The sequence below is a fragment of the Etheostoma spectabile genome, chromosome 13, assembly GCF_008692095.1.
Source record: "Etheostoma spectabile isolate EspeVRDwgs_2016 chromosome 13, UIUC_Espe_1.0, whole genome shotgun sequence".
Lineage (NCBI taxonomy): Eukaryota > Metazoa > Chordata > Actinopteri > Perciformes > Percidae > Etheostoma > Etheostoma spectabile.
Genome location: NC_045745.1, coordinates 13990304 through 13996303, shown reverse-complemented (window position 1 = coordinate 13996303; position 6000 = coordinate 13990304). Strand labels below are relative to the sequence as shown.

General features: G+C 40.1%; 1 protein-coding gene across 2 annotated transcripts in view; it reads left to right on the top strand.

Moving 5' to 3' along the window:
* Nucleotides 1–6000, top strand: part of gtf2ird1 (GTF2I repeat domain containing 1) — a 38610-nt gene that overhangs the window by 1172 nt on the left and 31438 nt on the right. The gene's annotated exons all lie outside the window — the stretch shown is intronic.

Below are 6000 nucleotides of genomic sequence, written 5' to 3'. Positions count from 1 at the left end.
ACACACACACACACACACACACACTTATTTAATTTGGAAGAACAGACCTTGACTTTATTTATTGCACCCAGGTCTCATATCCTGTGGGTTAAACCTATTTTCTCCTGGGTCTAGCTAGCTTTTCAAAGTAATTCCTCTCCTCTCATGCGATGTCAGCTCAGTAGCAGTGCTGCCAACATTTTCCAGTACAAGAAGCTCTCACCACAACTCCTGGGTTAGGTCCCATAAAAGTGAGATTTACATGTTGTTGTTTTTTAAATTTATTATAAAGCAGGTTAAGGTGCTTTATAAGTCGTATAAATGTATCAAAACAGTCAATCCACAGAGAAATTCACACAACCTTTTTCAGAATCTGTGCCTTTAAACGAGCCGTCATGACCTAGGTACAGTTGTGATGTCACTGTGTATAAAAGTGCATACCATGTGTATATACTATATGTTGGTAGAGAGTGCTGCTACAGTACCGTAACAGTCATTCCCTGGTTGCAACAACAGTTCAGAGACACTAAGAGCACAATTGTGGAAGACCCAGAAATGCAGACCAATCAGAGCAGACTGGGCTTTTTTTTTTCGGGAGAGGGGCTTAAAGAGAGTGGCGCAATACAGGTATTATTCAGACAGACAATATGAGAAAAATTATGTTTTTGAACATTAAACTACAAGCATGAACCTATAAAAATTTAGTATAATATAGGGACTAAAATATCTTGGATGGATACAGTATCACACACACTACCCTTTTGTTAAATATACATAACAGTTACAATATGTCATTTGGACAATTATGTGTTTTCCATATATCATAATATCCAATGATCAAAGTAAAAAAAACAAAAAAACTGTTACTCTTAATATTTGTTGCTGATGAATGAATTGACCGTATTATGGTTATCTATATTATGGTTCTAAAGCATTGTGAAACGTGTGGTCCTTACTGTATATCTTGCTTGCTCTATTTCAGACAGTTAAAGGTTTAAGGCCTCAGGCACAGGGTGTAAACAAAGTGGGATTATGTTGTATGCTTTATATCAAATTAGACAGTAACTGTCAAACCACACCCTGACTTACATTTTAAATTAATAAAAAAGTTAAAGGTGCCCTGCCACACGTATTTCCTTAATTTGTGGTAATGTCTGAAGTTCTACCATGGACTCTAACATTTTTTTGTGGAAAAAATGCCTTGGTTACCCTGTTTCAAGCCATTCTAGCGTGGTATAGAAAGCCTGCCGGAAGACTCAGCTCGAATTGTGCCAGTTCTCATTAATATTCAATGATTTAAGCTGCTTGACTCTGATTGGCTAAAACTAGCCAATGAGAGACTATTAGTATCTTTTATCCAGCACAACTGGGTGAGCTCATGAATAGTAAAGAGCTCAGGCAACATGACATCAGACTGACCAGCTTTCGGCCTGATTTCTCCGCTTATTTCTTTTCAGTGGCTAGAGCTGACAGAGGAGGTAGCGGTTCATTTTCATATTCACCACATGACACAAACACATACATGTACTTAACATATTTCAAAAAATGCAAGTAAAAACGTTTTTGTGTGGCAGGGCACCTCTAAGACGGATTTATCATTGGGATTTTTCCGGGAGGATGAAATTCAAGAGTCATTCAACTATTCAGTTATTTTAGCCATTTACTAAAACAGGCCACAGACCTCTAGAAGGTGAGCAAGGTTTGTCCTCGGAGGACTGTGTGGGCATGTACAGATTACACTTTATTGACATGTCTTTGACCCTCCTATTAGTTTTCTTGCAGCAGTTAGTTTCACCACAGAACCCGAACGACACAGTGCCAGTTTGGGCCAGTTGGGCGTAGTTTCCTGTCCATTTCAAAACGGCATGCTGACCTGAATCCATCTAGCACTGTGCAAACGTGCACCAACAACCTAATAAACAACACAGACAATTAAAAGCACACCGTACGTTCACATGACTTGTCATGGCTGAATCCAGATAAAAAGTGTACTCTACAGTCTCTGCCATGCCAACACAAAAAGAGTAGTTTCTTACATTCAGTGCTTCTCCCAAAGTGGATTGTGTGTATCCTTGAGGCACCACAAAGGTGCTGAATGCACATCCTTTCTCATGAATAATTAGCAATGTCGTTTGTTAGCGTCTTACTGCCAACTGTACCAAGGAATAGTGCAAAACCATTGGCCGCAATGTGTATTGTGTCACCCGCATGCGTTGTGTGCATCCTCACTCATTCACGTGCATAATATACAAACAATACGGGGATCCACTCATAAAGTCCTCTAAAGCTTACCACAGTATCTCCACTTTCTGCTGCCTCGGCCAAATGCAATGCAGCTTTTTGTTTGGGGTCTTTTTTGGAAGTTTGTGACTTCCCCTTATTTGAGCTTTGCCCTGCCCAACGGCAACCTGAGCAGATGTCTAATTAGCCAGATTAATTGAAAACACCTGTGCAGGTGTGCAAGGTGTTTATTGTCCCAATAATTAGAATCTTGGCATACTGTACCATCATGTGAAACCATGTATAGGCAATGGTGACCTTGTGTGTTACCACATTTTCCCCGTTTTAAAATATATACAGTTACATGTTTGTTTGTTTTTTTAAATGAAATTCCAAAAGGTTCACATACTTTTTCTTGCCTACTGTATTTAAAGAAAATTACTATATGTAAAGTGTAAATGTAAAACAAAGCTTAAGTAAAAACCTTTGTTGATTGCTGGTGTAAAAGTATCCTTTTTTAATCTATGTGGTCATGTTTTGCTCCGCTTCAGAACCGTCCCTAAAATTTGTTGTTGTTTTAAAGACATCGGACATAATGCTCTGCTAGCTACCTGTTTTTTTTTCTGTTTTATGATTTTCATTATTTGGATTTGTAGTCAGTTAACAGCTTCATCTTATCACAGACCGCAGTGCGTAAAACATAAATATATAATATTTAAATAATATTTATATTACCACTGTATGCATGTGATATGATTTCTTTATTTTATTAAAAAACTACTCTTAAACAGGTTTTATACCGTTTCTGAGCAAATTGAAATTCACTTAACCGGTAAAAAAAATGGTTTACAAAAGTGGAAGCTGTTTCTAGTTTGTTGGTGTCTACTAATCATTTTCTTGGCAAACAATTCTTAAAACCTACCTCAGTGCATTTTACATGCTCATAAAGTTACCAGTTAGATTTTGTCTTGATATGATACTGAATATTTTCTGAAAGACCCATAAAATCAAACAAGTTCCAAAACCTGTAGCTCCCACTAAAAAACCTTGCTGGCTGGTTTTTGTGGGCTCATAGAATAAATGAGCTTTTGCCAAGGTGATGGATGGATGGAATCACAGTGAATAGTGTTAGCTGGTCCACAAAGTTTGCGTCAATCATCAGAGCAACTGCAGGATTTGCGTCCAATAATCTTGGGTTTTGTTTTCTTTAGCTTCGTAGTAGACTTATAGATAAACTTAGTTGCTTTATTTATTAATGTCAATCCACACTGAACAGTCCAAGATTCACAGAGAACCATAACAGGGCCGTGACATTGCGCTTGTGCTTCCTCTTGCACATTGCAGTTGACATTGCATTATTCCGAGCCTGTGCTTATCCCCACCTTTCTCCTCCTCGCTACTTCTCTTGCCTTTTAAATATGTGAGGGAAAGAGGCCATCTATTTTGAGGCAGTAATAATTTAGGAGGGGGCTAATGTTTGCTGTGGCCTCAGGGGAGGCAGATTTAGATGGCCAATAGACTTGGCATGTTCAGACTGGTGCAGCTAAACCCCACCACACCCACCCTCCTCTTTCTCTTCCTGTCTCTGTCTATCTCTCTCTCTGCCTTTATGTCCTCTCTCTATTGAGTCAGTGGTTTGGGCTTGCCAGAGGCTAGTATAATGGTTCCCAGTGTCTGGAGAGATTAAAGGCCAGAGCTGCATTGTTCAAATGCCCCGAGATTAGTTTCCAAGGAGACTGGTTTTAGTTGCCATGAGAACATAGTGTCTGGCATTTGCTGAGCAGGGTTTTATTTATTTTTTTCATTTTTTTTTTGTGTTTGCCTTTACGTAGATTTTCAAATGTCTTTCTTGTCATTTGGAGTTTAGGGGATTTTGTTTTTGACAGGAGGTTTCTGTTCAGATGTATTGTGCTGTTACACTGTGGTGCTCTGCTTGTGGAAACTTAAAGGAACACACCGACTTATTGAGACTTTAGCTTATTTACCGTATCCCCCAGAGTTAGATAAGTACATACATACCCTCGCGTGTTGTAACTCTGTCTGGCGCACCCACTGCTAGTCTATGTCACCACAGATCCCGGAGGTAACCGGCCCTGACTAGCCTTCTGCTCCCAATAAGTGAGAAAATAACGCCAACATTTTCCTATTTACAGGTTGTGATTTGCATAGTCGCAGGGTGTGCAAATAACACGGTCACACGAGACAGCCATCTTCTTCTTTTTAATAAAGATCTTTTTGGGGCATTTTTAGGCCTTTATTTCCACAGGACAGGTGAAGACATGAAAGGGGAGAGAGAGGGAGAATGATTTGCAGCAAAATGCCACAGGTTGCAGTCAAACCCACGGCCGCTACGTCAGGGAGTAAACTTCTACACACGTGCGCCCACTCTACCAACTGAGCTAACCCAGCCACTCACACATCCACCTTCTAACCGTATACTACTGGGAACTAATCTCCACAGAAGGCAAAGCACTGCTACTTGGGCGGAGGGATTTGCTTGCAGCACCTGAGAAGCCCCGTGGTGAGGAGCAGAGAGTAACAACGGTGCTTTTCAGGTGTTGCTCTAATCACACCGCCCAAGTAGCAGTGCTTTGCCTTTTGTGGAGAACAGTAGCCTGTATGTACAATATATGGTTAGAAGATGGTTGTATCTCATGTGACCTTGTTATTGTGTGACTATACAAATCACAATCTGTAAATAGGAACATGTTGCCGTTATTTTGTCACTTATTGGGAGCAGTAGGCTAGTTGGGGCCGGTTACCTCCAGGATCTGCGGTGAGCTAGACTAGGGGTAGATGCGTCAGACAGAGTTCCAACACGCATATTTATTTATTTTATTTTTAATAGTCTACAAAATAATGATGTTTAATTATATTAAATTACACAGAAAAAGAGTATGTTACAACACATGGTGTTTGTTGTCAAAACCCTAGTCAAACTAAGAGCTAATCCGCTTTTTTGATTTAGTGAGAGCTAGGCGTTTCCCAGCATGCCCTGGGTCCGCCTGGGTGACACGCACGGAGATGAGAAGGGTATGTATGAACTTATCTAACTCTGGGGGATACTTTTTCCAGCGCCATCTGTCAACGAGAGAAAGCAGAGTATAAAGAGGCTCACATGACATCGTGCAAGTGCTCTAATTAGCCCCAAATGACAAACGTAAGATCATAAAACCATAACTTGCTGAATTCAGATGGATGGACTAGCCTTTTAGCCACGCTAGCAGTGCGGCTCTAGGGATGTTCGTCGTTCGATCACTTTGGTCCAGACTTGAATATCTCAACAACTTTTTCATTTTCTGTAGCACCACCAGCAACACAGTTTTTTATTGCCTTGAATATGCATCATCCCCCTCCCCAGAATGATTTGTATTTAACTTTGATGAACCCTTTATTTTCGTTCTTGCGCCAACATTAGGTCGTATTTGTCTAACATTTTAGTTTACGACCACACACGTACAAAATAATGGTAATTTAGTGCTAATTAGAACATGTTAGCATTGGAAATATAAGGCTACGTGCCAAACATCACCATGTTGATATGTCATTGTGAGCATGTTACCATGATGATGTTATCATTTAGTCCAATGCACAGCTGTGCCTAAGTAAAGCCTCACAGGGCCGTTAGCATGGCTGTAAATCTGTCTTCGTTAATATATGAAACATGCATCTTTGAGGTAAGAAAAAGCTTGTACCCTTTCTTACCTCATTCATCTCCCAGCCTCCAGGCCCTGGACGCACGCTTTTATTTGCTTAAAGTCAAACCAAATGATGTCAGCAGAAACTGCTTTGAATGTCAGA